Source organism: Macrobrachium rosenbergii, chromosome 22 (assembly GCF_040412425.1).
Source record: "Macrobrachium rosenbergii isolate ZJJX-2024 chromosome 22, ASM4041242v1, whole genome shotgun sequence".
NCBI classification, from domain to species: Eukaryota; Metazoa; Arthropoda; class Malacostraca; order Decapoda; family Palaemonidae; genus Macrobrachium; species Macrobrachium rosenbergii.
In genome coordinates, this window is record NC_089762.1 from 44,563,813 (window position 1) to 44,583,390 (window position 19,578).

The following is a 19,578-nucleotide window of genomic DNA, read 5'->3' on the forward strand; positions in this document are numbered from 1 at the left end:
TTTTAAAATAAAGAAATAGAGATAGACAATCCAGTTGGTATATACTAATTTCAGTGTTTAGAATCACTGATTATTTTCTTATTATCCCTTTATATAGTTCCTTTACATACAAACTGTTACTATGACCAGAAAAATGAAAGCTTGTCACTCAACTTGATTATTTTCAAAGTAACTTATTTACGTAACCAAGAATATGTTGAACCCAAGGTATAACTTATTTAACTCTAACATAATTTAACCTTTGAAATAGGGTTACCTAAAATTATAATTCTCAAAATGATAAAGTAAGTAATTGAAATTTTCCGGTTCCATATAATATTGTATAGGCACAAATACGGCCGGAATGGTTTTGATATGGAAGTACTTTGAACTCAGTTATTTTGACATTACAGTATATAAGAAAAAAAGTAGAAAAACATGATTAGGAATTTGAGAAAAAAGGTTTTTCATAATTCCAAAGGGTCATATAGGTATAATTTTCAGTGAGTTACTGAATGGCAATACCGTTTATGTTGTCGTGACGTTATTTGATAAAGTTTGGTAACTTCTAAATTTAGAGATAATAGAAAAGGAAGTACAGTATGTGAATTTAGAAATTATACTTATAATTTTGTGTGAGCTCTTGATGGCAACATCGTTGATGTTACCGTGATGTCATTTGACGAAATTTGTTATCTTCAAAATCATAGAGATGATAGAAATGGAAATACAATCTGCCATCCCCCTATAATAAATATGTGTCGTAAAAGCTCAGATGAATTTAGAATAATACATATTTGACAAAGTGACGTAGCTGCCATGGTTATTACGAGTCCAATTCCTATCTCGTAAAGAACATCTCTCACGGAACAAACCGGGCTGATTTATAGGGTATATAAAAGGGACCTTTTATGACCGTGTCTCGAAATCAAGACGTCGAGATGTTCCTTCCCCCTTCCCCCTCCACTTCCTCCCCCCCTATCCCCTCTCCCTTTTAGTCATACGATACGTGGACAGAAATTCCATCGCGTTTCCGTTGCCTTTTGCTTCGTGTTCTGGGGAATATATGAGCTATAGAATTCCACTGCAACGCGCCCACAGAACCCGGAGGAAAAGTCCTCAGTGAGATAGCGGAGATATTTATTGCTCCGGAGAGATGATGGGAAATGAGCAACTGATGGCGAGGTGCACTCATTGCTGCAATGATGGATTATCGTCTCTTTTTTATCATCAGCTCTGATGTGAGAAAGTGAAAGGAGAGGGTTTGACTGTTATAGGTCTTTGACATATACTATATATATATATATATATATATATATATATATATATATATATATATATATATATATATATATATATATATATATATATACATATATATATATATCTTTGACATATACTATATATATATATATATATATATATATATATATATATATATATATATATATATATATATATATATATATATACATATATATATATATATATATATATATATATATATATATATATATATATATATATATATATATGTATATATATGTATATATGAGGCTATCAGTTGAGAAACATGCCAAGCGCCATCCTGGGTCAAACTATTTTTTTATTTAATTTATTATATTTTAAAAATGGGACTTGGCATGTTTCTCGACTGAAAAGCTCATATATAGAAATAGAGAGAGAGAGAGAGAGAGAGAGAGAGAGAGAGAGAGAGAGAGAGAGAGAGAACGAACTAAGCAAGGAAATTTTTATCTCAGTTTTTACCTATAAAATTCTTTACTGTAGAAAAATGTCTAAAAATAATTTTGATCTAACAAATACTACGATATTGAATTAAAATTGTCTTAAAAAGACCTAGAAACACAGGAACGCACTCTATTAGAATAAAAAAAAAAGGGGGGAAATAGAAACCTACCAATTACTGTGCCGGAAGATGGATCAATGAATGTCAGTGTGAATGATGACACAATGAAAATGGATTCATTTGAATAAATAAGCAAGAATTAATAACTGCTATTAGGCTAATTGATGAACCGTATAAAAATAGAAGTAATTAAGTTAACAAGATATCCTCAAGCGATTTAAAAGTTTAATAATGTTTACAGTATGGCGAATGTTAAAACCATTGCGACGTGAATTGTGTAAATATTAAAGATAAACGGAAAAAAGTTAAGTATACCTTAGTTTAACCAGACCACTGAGCTGATTAACAGCTCTCCTAGGGTTGGATCGAAGGATTAGACTTATTTTACATGGCTAAGAACCAATTGGTTACCTAGCAACGGGACCTACAGCGTATTGTGGAATCCGAACCACATTATAGCGAGAAATGAATTTCTATCACCAGAAATAAATTCCTCTAATTCCTTATTGGCCGGTCGGAGACTCGAACTCGGACCTAGCAGAATGCTAGCCGAGAACTTTACCGACTCGTCCAACGAGGAACTTAAAGATAAACGAAAGAATGAAAGATTGAAGGAACATAAATAATTTATTGTTAAATTGATACAACGTTTGCGCGGGTGGAAGGATGAAACAAATTGTTTCAGGATGTTCTGACGAAGTTACAGAACGGAAGGACATAATTTGATGGCTAATTTGAATTCTTAGGAATACAATAGAGGGAGAAAATCAGGAATAAATACTGTATTGCATGTAACTTTATATGGCAAAAAAAAAAAAAATTATTTTTTTTTTTGAGTATCTAATTGTAAGGAAAGTTAGCTAAATTTTGAATAATTATTAAGGGATTTCTAAATTAATTGATAGTGATAAGAATGATGATGATGGAGTGATGACAGAGTGATGAATATGACTACACAAATAATATGTGAAGCCGATTATTTCCATACATAGCGCTCGCGCAAGCATGGTATCTTTAACCATAAAAAAACAGGAGGGAAAGGGCTCTCTCTCTCTCTCTCTCTCTCTCTCTCTCTCTCTCTCTCTCTCTCTCTCTCTCTCTCTCTCTCTCGTACTGTAAAATTCTCGCTAATCGCTCGGAAGTTTTAAAATTTATGCAACAAGTGGATGTGTTTTAGCTGTCATTTGCAATGCTGATGAGTCTGCAGAGTCCCTGAGCTCACTTCTGGTAATTTTTCAGGTATTTGTGTTCAGTAATGGCTGAAAGAATGTAATTTACATTTGTTGTTACATTTTTTTTTTGCTACGTAAGTGGCAATATTACGCTGATAATGATAGTTTGTTCTTTTTTTGTTTTGAGAGTTATGGAGATAAGGTGACGAGAGTAATCCTATGTATGTATGTATGTATGTGAATACAATTTTCTACATATTATACACAAATTAACTGAAATAATTTGAGGCTGCCTGCTTGCATAATAGAGGAAACTTTTTTTTACAATGTTGTCAGCAAATAAAAAAATCCAAATTGCTTTTGAAATATCAGTATATACATTTTATTTTCTTTTTTTCTCTGGGCTTTGTACCCCGAATCATTTCAACATTAGCTGGCTTTCATATTGCGATTTAAAAATCCCTGTATACTGACGATTTGAAAGAAAAATCTTAATTTTTGCAAATTTAATTTGGTTAATAAATATTAATATTTTCACTTTGTCAGCTGTATTTTCGTTTTTTTTTTTTTGCGAGAGAAATAATTTGCAGACTTGACCCACTGTACTGCTCTGGAAAACTGTCGGTTAAAAAGGAAATCATTAAATTAAATATTTATGAAACTGGAATTGATATGAAAATAGACTAATGAAAAATTTTTTTTAAAACGTATTAGCAATATGTTCAAAAGCTAATATATATACATACAAAATATATATATATATATATATATATATATATATATATATATATATATATATATATATATATATATATACACATACACATATATTAATAATATATATATCTTTGCTATATATATATTATATATTATAATATATAAATATATATATATATAACAGTTCCAGTATTCGTTAAAATACCACTTTAAAAATAAATCTTTGCTGGACTATCATTAAAAACTAAAGAAAACAGAAACAGTTCCAGTATTCGTTAAAAACCATAGAAAAATAAATAGTTCTGGTATCATTAAAAACTAAAGAAAAAATAAATTGTTCCGGTATTCATTAAAAACTATAAAACAAAAAATAGTTCCGGTGTAGCCCAGAAATTATTCCCCCCTGACTGAAATCCCCGGGAAAATTAGCCCCTAGATTGATTTCCCCCGCGGGAATAACAGCCCAGGCTACTTTTCCCAAGGGGGGAATTTTGGACTTAGGATATTTTTCCCCCTCTAGGCCATTTCTCCCCCCTACATGTACCCACCTTTGCGGCGTGTTTAGTACAAGCCCGTTGGGGGATTTCCGTATAAACATAAACAAAAGACTGTAAATAACAAAGATAATGGGTAGTTTAGTCGTGAGGATAATTATCCTGTGTGGCAGGGAAGGCTGTCGTTGCTACACGTCGCCGCCATAGCCATACTCTTATAACAGCAGTGGGGTTGGGGGAATCTTTGCCCTGAGGGGGGGAATATTATCCTGGGACGAAATTCCCGCAGGGGGAAATATATCCTGGGCCATATTTCCCCCGCGGGGGAATTTCGGACAGGGGGAAATACAGACTGTTACACCGGTATTCATTAAAAACTAAAGGAAAAAAAAAATAGTCCCGGTATGTAAAACTGCGGCTTTATTGAACAATACGATCAACTGTTTTGGACTGGAATGGCAACGAAGGCAGGTGAACAAGTTGCAAAATTTGCCGGAATGGCTTCTTCTCATCTTGCTAGCGCTCTGAAGGCGTGGGGTTGATAGCGCGAGAATTTATCCAGATTAAAACGATTGCAAGATATGCATTAGTACAAATTGTTTGTACGTCCAGTTGCAAACGTCTGTAATCCCCTTCTTGAGCTTTGTAAGGGAACAAGGAGACTAGACGTTAGTGATTTGCATATAGAATACTCGCATAGAAAATAGCATAGTTGCAATGGCTGGGCAGTTGCATTCTATTTATCTATATATATATTATATTATATATATATATATATATATATATATATATATATATATATATATATATATATATATATATATATATATATATACATATATATAAAGATAGATGGTAATTCTACAGGACAGCTGCAGGAAATATCATTTGTTAATACAAATTTTATTACTTAATAACAATATAGAAAAGGTGTATACAATGCAGTGTAGGTGAGATAATTTGACAAATTTACCGAGATAATTTGGGACATTTACCGAGATTATTTGAGAGATTTACCGAGTTAATTCGAGAAATTTACCGAAATAATTTTTAAAAATGTATTGAGGTAATTTTGTGAAATAGATAGAGATATTTTGAGAAATTTACCGACATAATTTGAGAAATTTTCCGAGATAATTTGAGACATTTACCGAAATAATTTGAAACATTTATCGAGATAATTATGAGAAATAGGTAGAGATATTTTGAGAAATTTACCGTCAATTGTTTGCTTGTTTACGTTCAACCCCGAGGGACTGGTACTATAGGCGTACACGGCGCTCTTCTCAAAAATTATCATAAAGACATTAAAATTCTTTTTAATTATGTAAATAATTGAAATGCTTCAGAAACGACGGTTGGTTGTGATTTCAGTTATTATTATTATTATTATTATTATTATTATTATTATTATTATTATTATTATTATTATTATTATTATTATTATTATTATTATTATTCGGAAGATGAACCCTATTCAGATGGAACAATCCCACAGGGGCCACTGACTTGAAATTCAAGCTTCCAAAGAATATCGTGTTCATTTGACAGAAGTAATAGAACGTGATTGGAAATAACAGAAAGAAGAGATCGGTTATTAGAAAAAGTAAATTAACAAATTAATAAACAAATAGATGAAAATGTAACTTATTAAAACACAAGAAGAATTGTTTTAAAGGCGGTAGTGCACTGCATCTTCGCTTGAACCTTTCGAGGTTCCATTTTCACAGCATCCTCAGGGATGGTACTAGCCTCTGAATCACTAACAAGCAAAGGTGGCCATTAACTCCTCCGAATAAAACGTAGAAGGTGGAACTTTTTCCAGATGGAATTGTTTTTTCCTGTGTGTGAAGCCTCGAGGTAACAGATTGGTGGTTCATTGTACAGTATAATGAGGGGCGTCCCGATCCACCATACGTCTGTTTCCTTGTCTCGGATGCAAATGATTTGAAAATACCGCGCGCGTCTACGAGAGCGGGAAATTCAACTTCTCCCGCGAAATAGATTTATTCTGCGATTCTAATCCATTTTTTTAAAGGTTCGGTAGATAATGTAATGGGATTCTTTTCGTTAAATTTATGACAAGGAAGTACTTTATTTACTAATACCAAAAGGGAACTTCAACTTTCCCGCGAAATAGATTTATTCTGCTGTTTCTAATCCATTTTTATAAAGGTTCGGTAGATATTGCAATGGGATTCTTTTCGTTAAATTTATGACAAGGAACTGATTTATTTACTAATACCAAAAAGGGAAATTCAACTTCCGCGAAATATTTATTCTGCGATTCTAATCCATTTTTTAAAGGTTCGGTAGATAATGTAATGGGATTCTTTTCGTTAAATTTATGACAAGGAAGTAATTTTTTTACTAATATCAAAAGGGGAAATTCAACTTCTCCCGCGAAATAGATTTATTCCGCTATTTCTAATCCATTTTTTTTAAAGGTTCGGTAGATATCGTAGTGGGATCCGTTTCGTTAAATTTATGACATGGACGTGAATTATTTACTAATATCAAAAACGGAAATTCAACTTCTCCCGCGAAATAGATTCATTCTACTGTTTCTGATCCATTTTTTACTTCAAGGTTCAATAGATACCGTATTGATATTTTTTTTTTTGAATTTATGAAAAAAAGTAATTTATTTACAGATGCGAAAACGGGAAATTCAACTTTTCCCGCGAAATAAATTTATTCTGCGATGCCAATCCATTTTTTAAAGGTTTGGTAGACATTGCATGGGATCTTTTTCGTAAAATTAAAAAAAAAAAAAAAAGTAATTTATTTACAGATATGAAAAAGGGAAATTCAACTTTTCCAGCGAAATAGATTTATTCTGCTGTTTCCAGTCCATTTTTCTTACACGAATGAACTGATATTGTATGGGGATATTTTTTGTTGGATTTATGAACAAAGGTAATTTATTTATAGAAGAAAGGGAGTGTACTATTTTGTGAAAGAACAGTTAATATTTTTGCTCTTACAAAACCCACATGAAATAGATTTGAAGATTATCTTGAAATATTACGAATGTTTACTTTCAGTATGTGTGTATGCATACATACATACATACATATATATGTGTGTATATATATATATATATATATATATATATATATATATATATATATATATATATACATATACACATATACATATACATATCGACCTAACCAATTCTACTTAGTACAATTCCATTAGTTATGGGGTTCCAAAATATTTTTGGCCAATATTTCCCGTTTCCACCAATCAATCAATTCAAATTCAGACATATATACTGTATATATATGTATACATACACATACATACATACATACATACATACATTCAAGTTCTTAAGTACGTGAATGTTTGTACGAATCTGTACATTAGAATATTAATCATGCTTAACATATATCACTTCCAGGTTTATCCTTTGTTAAAAAATATTCTAGTTTTTAAAACAAACGAGGAATGTTTCATATGAGTTCTCACTCTCACGTAACCCGCCCTAACATCATTAAGATGATGGATGATCTTACAGCAATTCTCACTTCCATATAAGCCTAATCCTCAGTAACGTCATTAAACACATATATCATTTCTGTCATGGACTGGTATAAGTACAGTAGTCCTCTTGGATGGGAAGCGTAATTTGAGAAGAAAATACGTCTCTTGTTACTTTTAATATTCATGGGGAGTGGACGAGTTATATTGAAAAAAGGATCTTTTACGAACCGTCGAACGAAAAGTAATTCTCGATATTGTCCAGTTATATATATATATATATATATATATATATATATATATATATATATATATATATATATATATATATATATATATATATGAATAATAAATATAACTATATATAAATATTTAAATATATATATACATATATACATATATATACACACACATTTGTCTTACGGGAATAAAGCAAGAGGTATTACAGCCCTTGAAATATACTTGTAAATAAATACAAAAAATGTTTATACGGTTAGAAAAATACTTTTTAATGAAATTTTAAACATACGCTAACCACAAGTATATGATGCAGTACGAAAATGAACAAAAAAGAAAACAGTCACTGACAACAGCGCAGGCAGGTCGACCTCCAAATGAGATTTGGAGGAGGCGAACAAAACAAAAAAGTTAAATGTGAGCCCTCTCTCTCCAACGACAAAGTTAGCGGCTTATTTGGCGCGCCATATACTGTCTTCCTTATTACGTCCCTTCGGTGAGGTTCCGTTTGAAAAGGTAAATGTATACACACACACACATGTGTGTATATATATATATATATATATATATATATATATATATATATATATATATATATATATATATATATATATATATATATATATATATATATATATATATATATATATATATATATATATATATATATATATATATATATATTATATATACATGTATATACATATATATATATTGTATATATGTATATATATATATATATACTGTATATACTTATATATATATATATATATATATATATATATATATATATATATATATATATATATATATATATATATATATATATATATATATATATATATATATATATATATATATTTGTAAATATATATATGTCTATATAAATAATATATATATAAATTATATACATATACATATATATAAAATATATATATAAAGTATATATATATATATATATATATATATATATATATATATATATATATATATATATATATATATATAAAAAACAAGATAATGAAAAAAAAAATATAAAATTGTAATTAATTATCGAAATACAAGGGTTGTTCTATTCTAATAATGTATTGCATCTTCCCTTGAACTTTTGAGGTTCCAATTGCATTGTGTATGATTTGTCCTCTGCACCTTACTTTAAAATATAAGTCTAAAACAATTAGGTTATTTCAGTAATTTCTATTGTTCCAATAGCTTATTTCCAGTCACAAACAGGACGCGAATCTAACCAGAGTTAATTTTGCATTCTGTACTCTATTTCCTATTTATTTTTCGTTCTTGGGACACAAAGTTGGAGCCCTTGCCTTCTTCGGAATAAAACCTCATTATTCACCCTTCCCTATTCCTTTTATTTCTGCAGGGTCGAAGGCTCCGTAGCGTCATTCGATTCCTCGATCCCCATAAGCTTCTCTCTCTTTGAAAAATGGAATTTTGCGGTGCCCGAAATGTATATATTTTGGTGTTGATTTTCCAGGGGCTTATCACGGGGCAATTTTTCAAGTAGCCGAACAGTTCCTTTTCATATTTTGCCACTGGGCTGAATTTCGCGTTTGCAGTGTGAATATAAGATGCAAGGTGGTCTTGTTTTCATGTTTCTGTGAGTGCATTCTTGTTTTAAAATCTATTGCATTTTAGTTTCCCGTAAAGAAGACTACAGTATTGTGCCGGCTGTGTCTGTCCGTCCGCACTTTTTCTGTCCGCCCTCAGATCTTGAAAACCACTGAGGCTAGAGGGCTGGAAATTGGTATGTTGATCGGCCACCCTCCAATCAACAAACATACCAAATTGCAGCCCTCTAGCCTCAGTAATTTATATTTTATTTAAGGTTAAATTTAGCCATAATGGCGTCTGGCAACGATATAGGACAGGCCACCACCGGACGGTGGTTAAAATCTCATGGGCCGCGGCTCATCAGCATTATAGCGAGACCACCGAAAGATAGATCTATTTTCGGTGGCCTTGATTATACGCTGTACAAAAAACTCGATTGCGCCGAAGAAACTTCGGCCCATTTTTTTACTTGTTTACTTATATTGGCAATTTTCCCTCTGCCTTTTCTCTAGAATAATATTCAGTCTTGTCGTATCTGTGAAGTGATTTTGTTAAGTCATAAATTACAACGATTCAATACACATTATATAGTCAAATGAGAATAACCTTTTGCTTAACTATATAGTAAGTAAGTATATTCTTATTTTAACTCCTAGCGTTTGTTTGAAGGCATGCATGTTATATTATGGTTTTTTTATTGTCAATTTTAGCCGTCTTTCACTTGATTGAAACTCAGTCTTGGTAATTCTATAAAGCCTTTTTATTATTAGTAAATAAGTGCAACATCTCAGTGCACAATACACAATCAGATATGGCCAACCTCTGTGCAATTTTATAATAAGTCAATCTAACACCGTTTTCAATTAACCTCTACCTATTTCGATACAGTACTGATAACTTGTCACTCGGTAACTTTCTGTCGTTACCGAGAAAGTTATTTAATTACAGCATGTCTCAACTGAGAAACAGTACGTTCAAATCAGACACATGCAAATTAGAACTTATATCAAAGTTTCTGGCTTCCCAGCGCGAATGAGAAGCAGTACTGTTTATTTTCGATAAGGAAATATAGTGTCGAGAATTTTCATCATTCCAATGTGGTGAAAATGAAGTGTACTCATACGGATCATGATCATGGTAAGTGTTATTGTTTTAATTGTCTTTCGGCGTTGCATAGAAGCTTATGGACCACTTTAACATATATTGTAGTCGTCTTTGTAAACTATTCTTGAGGAATTGGAAACCTCATCAATTACTAAAATGGAGGGACCAAGTTTTCCGAATATTCAGAAGCAGTTGTACAATTAAATAATTGTAGGTATACAAATCGAAAAGATTCCTTAATTCAAGTATTTTTGATATGTGAAACAAGCAGCTATAAAATTAGTGTTTTATTAAAGAAATTAAAATATTAATTAACTCCATCCTTTTTGATATGTAAAACAAGTAGTTGTACAGTTAGTGTTATATTGACAAAAGGAATATATTCCTTGAGCCAAGCCATAAAGGAATATATTCCTTAAGCCAAGCCATTTTTATATGAAAAACAAGCAGTTGTACAGTTAGTATTAAATTAACAAAAGGAATATATTCCTTAAGCCAAGCCTTTTTGATATGTAAAACAAGCAGTTGTACAGTTAGTGTTACATTAACAAAAGGAATATATTCCTTGAGCCAAGCCATAAAGGAATATGTTCCTTAAGCCAAGATATTTTGATATGAAAAAATAAGCTGCTGTACAGTTAGTGTTATATTAACAAAAGAAATATATTCCTTAAGCCAAGCCTTTTTTGGTATGAAAAATAAGCTGCTGTACAATTATTGTTATATTAACAAAAGAAATATATTCCTTAAACCAAGCCTTTTTGATATGAAAAACAAGTAGATGTACAATTAGTCTTATATTAACAAAAAGAAAATATTCTTTAAGTCTATTATTTTTCATAAGAACTGTGACTTTGAATTAAGGAAAGCCATTTTCCTCACGGTGGAAGAAAGACCTGGATTGCGCAGATGAAAACAAAAATTATTTTCCCTTTTTTCTTTCCGACTAAGAGACGTCAGTCCCCTACATTATTTCTCTGCTTTACAAATTAGATGTGTCAAGCTGACAAATGCGTTATTAGATCCCCTTACGTGGCTCCTTTCGCTAGAGAAAGGAAAGAGAAAGTAAGACTTATAAATCATAACTGACGGGTATGGATGGCGAGATTACACAATGAAATGAGTTGCTTGGATATGTATATGATTAATATAGAGGGAATGAGTTTACGTGTCGGAAGGATACAAATAGAGAGAAAGTTGGGAAAGAGTTTTAAATATGGTTTTAAATATTGGAGTACTATTTTAGAGGCTGACTTGTTAAGAGCGACGGCTAGTAAGGCAATACGCTAGCTGCCTTGAGTATGAAACGAGAGAATGTTTGATATATTAGAATAATCGGAGCTAATAAATTTCAAAATTTTATGGAGATATACACACACATATATATATACAGTATATATATATATATATATATATATATATACATATATATATATACATACACGCACATATATATACACATATGTATACACACACATACACACACGCATATATATACATACATATATACACAGCTAGAGAAAGAGAGATAAATTATTCTTCACTATTTTATGAAATAACAACGTCCAGCCATCCCTAACAATTGACGTATATTGCATGGAAGCAGAATATTGCGCGGTATATATATATATATATATATTTTAATGTCCATGACTTCACTAAGCCCAAGAAACTTCTTATTTCATATGTCATATTCCCACGGCTCTTTGCCTTAAGCGACCCTTGTGATGTCTGTTCAGCCACTCGTTTGTTATCACACGTTTGACTCAGAGGCTTTAGCACACACAGACATAGACACAGACACACACGCGCGCTCGCGCGCGCTCGCATATATATTGTACACATACAATAGTACAGACAGACACATTGCAATCTATCATTGTTTGGTGTAGTTATATCACATACACACACACTAATATATATATATATATATATATATATATATATATATATATATATATATATATATATATATATATATATATATATATATATATATATATATATATATATATAGTTAACCTTTAAACTTTTCAGTTATGTAAATACTCAATTATATAATTTGAAATTTGCGATCTGTTGTTGTTTTGTATATATTTAGCTAACCCTTTCCTTTGGATTAATCATGGAAATATTCGCACATATAATGCGAAGACTTTTTTTTTTATTGAGATATAGAAGAAATCTAACCGAACTAGAGAAACGTATATTCAAGGGAAATTCTCCATGACAGTGATTAAATTCTTATTGGTGTAACATGTAAAAGTATTTTTACTTCGCTTCTTTTAGGGTATGAAATATTTTATGTTACAAATAATGTGAAAAAAAAACTATGGCTTATATCCGGTTCAATGAATAACATGCGCAGTTTTTCAGAGATTGTTTCAATTGATTCAGAGTAAAGGTAAAGGTTTTTATATTTTATTTTTATTATAAAGCCATATGTATTTTGTATAATATGAATATCTTACAAAAGAATTTTTATATTTTTATTATAAAGCTATATTTATTTTGTATAATATGAATGTCTCTCAAAAGATTTTTATATTTCTGTTATAAAGCTATACCTATTTTGTATAATATGAATGTCTTTCAAAGGATTTTTTTATTTTCATCATAAAGCTATACCTATTCATCATAAAGCTATACCTATTTTGTACAATACGAATGTCTTTCAAAAGAATTTTATTTTTATTTTTATTATAAAGCTATATTTATTTTGTATAATATGAATGTCTTTCAAATGATTTTTTTTATTATTATAAAGCTATACCTGTTTTGTATTATATGAAAGTCTTTCAAAAGAAGATTTTTTATATTTTTATTATAAAGCTATACCTATTTTGTATAATATGAAAGTCTTTCAAAAGAAGATTTTTTATATTTTTATTATAAAGCTATACCTATTTTCTATAATATGAATGTCTTTCAAAAGAATTTATTTAATTTTTATTATAAAGCTATACCTATTTTGTATAATATGAAAGTCTTTCAAAAGAAGATTTTTTATATTTTTATTATAAAGCTATACCTATTTTGTATAATATGAATATCTTTCAAAAGAATTTATTTTATTTTTATTAAAAAGCCATACCTATTTTGTATTATACGAATGACTTTCAGTTTATAAATTTGATTCTGAGAACGGTGCCTTGTTGTCCAAAGGCCAAAACGAGACCACGTACTTTAACAAAGAAAACGCCCCCGGCCTTCCACCTGTCTTATTCACTGGAACATAAACATTCTCTCTCATCTTCTTCAGCAAAAGCACTGTAAAAAATTCAGACACCAGGTTCGGAGAAGATAGATTTTAGGAAATAAATGTCTCTCAGTATCGAGACAGCCACACTGGTAAAATGATTACTGATCGTAAATTGAGGTAAGGTTGTGGTAACGAAAAACAGAAACATTATCTATATTGCAAAGAGGCTTTATGAGACGATGCTGGTCTGACTTCTTGCAGGGAGCGTGTTTTGATATGAGAGAGAGAGAGAGAGAGAGAGAGAGAGAGAGAGAGAGAGAGAGAGAGAGAGAGAGAGAGAGGATTGGTATACTGCAATAAAAAACATATTTTGAGAGAGAGAGAGAGGATTGGGTATATATACTGAAGTGAAAAACATATTTTGAGAGAGAGAGAGAGATAGAGGGGGGTGGGGTGAGGTTGGGTATACTGAAATGAAAAAACAAATTTTGTGAGAGAGAGAGAGAGAGAGAGAGCATACTGAAATCGAATAATAAATCCTTAAAGAGAGAGAGAGAGAGAGATTGGGTATACTGAAATGAAAAACATTTTAAGAGGGGGGAAGAGAGAGAGAGAGAGAGAGAGAGAGAATACTGAAATCGAATAATAAATCCTTAGAGAGAGAGAGAGAGAGAGAGAGAGAGAGAGAGCAGGTACGGACACTGAAATCCAGCAGCAAATCTCTCACCTTTTCTAGAATTCACAGATTCATTACAGTGACCCCTTTTGCCCTAAATCCAATCCCTTTTCCAGTGCTTAATGAGACTTCACTCACTTAACAGCAGATTTCTAGTCATTTCTCATCCTACTGTATATTTGATTCATAACAGAAGGAAAATATACTTAATTACAAAAAAAAAAAAATATGCGACAGGTCATAGTCAATTTCTATGAATGTCTTTGGTTTAATAATTGTATCATGGCGTACATCTATGATATTGACTTTTAAGTTAATGTCATACAGACTATATTAAATAAGGATTAGTGTCAATGTTTATAAGAAAACGTAAGTTAAGAAAGAATAGTTATGACACTGTTAATCACACTTATTATTTGCCTGGATTATAATCAGTTGAATATGAGAATATGTTTTTCGGTAAATATGACTAATTGATTGATCTTCGGAAAACGTAATACATGAATTATATATATATATATATATATATATATATATATATATATATATATATATATATATACATATACATACATACACACATATATATATATAAATGTGTATGTGTGTATACCTTTCTGCGCTCGTATATACGTACCCAAGAATACACCCCCCCTCATTATCCCAACATGCAAACTAGAAGCGGACGAGTAACTAGATGAATGTTCGAAAGTGATAATGTGATCACGCAGATGCAATGACAAGCGAAATTGCTTTTCTCATTTCACACAGAACGACGGCATTGAAGTCAAATGCATTCTCTGTGCTTTTGTGACACGTGGGCTTATGACGACAGTAAATGACAGAATATTTACAAATAAATGACGGTAGCGAATGATAGAAAATATATACAAATAATTATGCAGATATTTTCGTTGCTGTAGAAATACTGAAAAAAAGAAGTATGAAAAATATGGTGATAATTTATGCATGTAAAAGGTATAGATAAAAAATTCTTGTCGTACATTAAAAAAAATTCAAAAATATGAGTTGATAATATGTGAATAGGAAAACAGACACATATCTGAAAATCAGATGTCGAAGATTAAAGCTCTCATGGCCATAACTGGGGTTCAAAGTTGAATAGTGTCGTCTTTTCCTTATATTCTAGGACAAGAATCGATTACATATTAATATGAAAATGGCCACAAATATAAAATTCAGAGAAAAACAAATCCTACGACAGTTAAATATTACAAAAATGATGCAGGACAAAATCCAATGTTTCCATGGCCACAATTGGGGTTTAAAGTGAATATTACAGTCCCGTCTTACGTTCAAGTTTATGAGTTGATAATATACGAATATGTAAAAGCCACAGATCAGAAATTCAGAGAAAAATAAATGAAGTTACGACAGATAATTACAAAAATGATGTGGAATGAAAGCTCTCATTTCCATGGCCGTTACTGGGGTATAAGATGAATAGCGTAGGATTTTCGTATCGTCTAGTGCATGAATTGATAATATAACGTAAAAGCCACAGATCTGAAATTCAGGAAAAAATAAATCAAGATGCGACAGATGATAATTACAAAAATGATGTGGAATGAATGCCCTCATTTCTATGGTCGTAACTGGGGTGTAAGTTGAATAGTGAAGGATTTTCGTATCGTTTAGTGCATGAGTTGATAATATGTAAAAGCCACAGATCTGAAATTCAGGGAAAAACAAATCAAGAGACGGCAGACAATAATTACAATAATGATGTGGAATGAATGCCCTCATTTCTATGGTCGTAACTGGGGTGTAAGTTGAATAGTGTAGAATTTTGTTATCCTTGGCTACGTGAGTTGATATACGGATACGTAAAAGCCACAGATCAGAAATTCAGAGAAAACAGATCAATAGACGACAAACAAAAACTACAAAAACGACGTAGACTAGAGGCTCTCAAATTTCCCCATTTAATACGAAAAGGGAAATTAAACAAGACCATCATTTCAGAGTCGGTAAACTATTCCAATAAAACCGCTACTAAAGAGAACGGTGTTAATTACCTTTTCGTCATCAGTATGAGAGGCCGAACTTTAATGAATTCGGTTCAGTTTAGGGGCGCGTGATTAGCTTCTTTTCATATTTTATTGTCCGTCAGTCTGATGGTAGGTTTACAAAAATCCTCTGCGAGGAGCAGGTGATGTATATGATGCAAAGTGATGGATGATAATGTATGATTAAGATGGTTCTGATCTATATATATATATATATATATATATATATATATATATATATATATATATATATATATATATATATATATATATAATATAGGAATTTCAGGGTTATTTACTTGCAAGTATTTAGGATTAATCTTTTTAGTCCACCTTGATTTATTCCTTTTTGTTTGTAGTGAAGTTTCTGAAAATATTGAAAAAGTTAGAGGCAATTCGCTACTTAACTAGTTGATCTTAATTACCTAATTTTTCTTATATCCAACCATAATAATAATAATAATAATAATAATAATAATAATAATCAATTTCCTCCTCACACATTTCCTAATAATAATAATAATAATAATAATAATAATAATAATAATAATAATAATAATAATAATAATAATAATAATAATAATAATAGTACTAACAATAATTGTTTCACCTCCTTTCCTTCTTTTCACACATTCCTAGTCTACCACGGCGATTAGTGCAAGATAGTAGGAAAGTTTGTTTAAAGACCCCTTTACCATAGAAGGAACCATATCTACTCCTTTATAAACTCCAGAAAATCCGAGTTGTAATGTCAGACACTAAAGAAACTCATTAGCATTTCAGATGAGGCTGAAAACATATCCGTGTGTTGCATAAGATTTTGAAACTTAGGTGAGATCAGCGAGCGTTTTACATTCCGGAGAGAGAGAGAGAGAGAGAGAGAGAGAGAGAGAGAGAGAGAGAGAGAGAGAGAGAGTAGGAACAATAAAATAAAGATTTTCTCTTTTTTATATAAAGTGGAGTTTGCAAGGTATCTGGTGTAAGGTGTATCATTGTATCATTTAAGTCTGGTAATAATGATTATTGTCATTATTATATTATATGATTATACACACACCTATATCTATAAACACATAAGCATATATACAGCATATATATATATATATATATATATATATATATATATATATATATATATATATATATATATATATCACACACACACACAAAGCATTGTTAAACTACAAATCCATTTTTCATCTTTTACGAGACAAAAGAAAAAAAAAAAAACACTGAACACCTACGAGAAGGTAATGGCTTCAGAACCTCATAAACAGGACATCATTATGCAAGCGCAAAATTAGCCTTGATTTTTGTTCATATGAATTTCTATTATGATTTAAATTCGAGGAGACAAAGACTTGCCGCACTTATAAGATCGTTCCATTGTTCCTAGCCTTCAATACCATTTCCTAGGCGTCAATCTGGGCATGACAGCCCTCAGTAACTCGAATACAATGGAAGCTCTTGACAAACAAAAGGGTTTCTCTGAAATCAGATCTGGCAGTCGTCAAAAAGTAAGGGAGACCTTTAAGGTTTAAGATTAATTAATATAAGGAGTTTTATTTTAATCCTCTTTCCAAGAAAGGTAAGAATTGATAAAACTATACAGGTTTAAGATTAATCGATGTAATAAAATTTTGATCCTTACTTCCAGAAAGGGTAAGAGTTGATAAAACTATACAGTACAGGTTTATGATTCATCGAACTAATAAAAATTTGATCCTTACTTCCAGAAAGGGTAAGAATTGATAAAACTATACAGGTTTAAGATTAATCCAACTAATAAAATTTTGATCTTCTTTCCAAGAAAGGTAAGAAATGATAAAATTATTCAGGTTTAAGGTTAATCGAACTAATTTAGTTTTCATTCTCAATCCAAGAAAGGTGAGAATTTTAAAATCGTTAATATTATTTGGAAAATATCACGAAAATTATCCTAGATGTTGGTGGCATATTCAACTGAAAGTAAATTTAGAAAAGAAATGTCAGTTTGTAACGACAGTTAATGAAAAAACAAAGGGTTGGGGATTTTTATGAGATCAAATTTTGACAAAAGATATAGCCTCATTTTAATTGCCTCCCAGATTGAATAATCTTTTTATTAACGAAAGAAAAACTTTGGAAACTACTACTACTACTAGTTTCTACTACTACTACTACTAACCTAGCTTTGTTGAAATTTGCACATTCTGATTATAAGCTCAGTATATCTTCATATCCATTTCTAAACCGTCCCGAAGACAATTTCGGGTTTCAAGATATATATTAACCTCTGGCTACTTACTGACAATAAATGTCACATTTACATGCGTAAATTTTCTTGAAGAAAAATTTACAGCGACTGGAAATGCACAAATAAATTTTCGCTACGTATACTATCAGCCCAAGGAATTAAGTTTACACAGAACATGCAAATGTCAACAACACACTGAATGTTGGCTTATTTCATTGAAATTCAAATTCGCCTGCAAAAATACAAAACTGAGAAAAATGGCAGATACGGCAGTCTTCCTTTGCCTTACTATTGATTTTGCAGGTACATTTCTCATGAAATGGGTTCCCCTAAATAAAGATTGAAGAATCATTCTGAAGCTGCAGTTGGTTCTTAGTGTTTCACGTAAAATAAATCTGGCATATCTCAGCCCTCGAAAATTTTTAATACTCAGTTTTCCCTTGCCTTACTAAGGTATATTTTGCAGATACTGCAAATGGGAACCACTAAATAAAGCACTGAAGAATCATTCTGAAACTGCAGAAACTTGTGCATTAGTGTTTCACGAGCCAATTAGGTGGCACGTCTCAATTTCGAAAATTTTGCAGACACTGCACTTTTTCCATTTTGGGGCGGAATTGTGGTCCTGTTCTCGAGCCAGGGCGGTATCTTGCTTTGCCCACGCAAGTGGAGTTGCATAATCTGCAACTTTCAAAAAATTCTGCAACGAACACAACGCACAATACTAATTAGCCTTCTCTTTTATCGATATTCAACCGGAGTTGCTTATATTATATCACGGAGGGATTACAGAGGATAACTATATT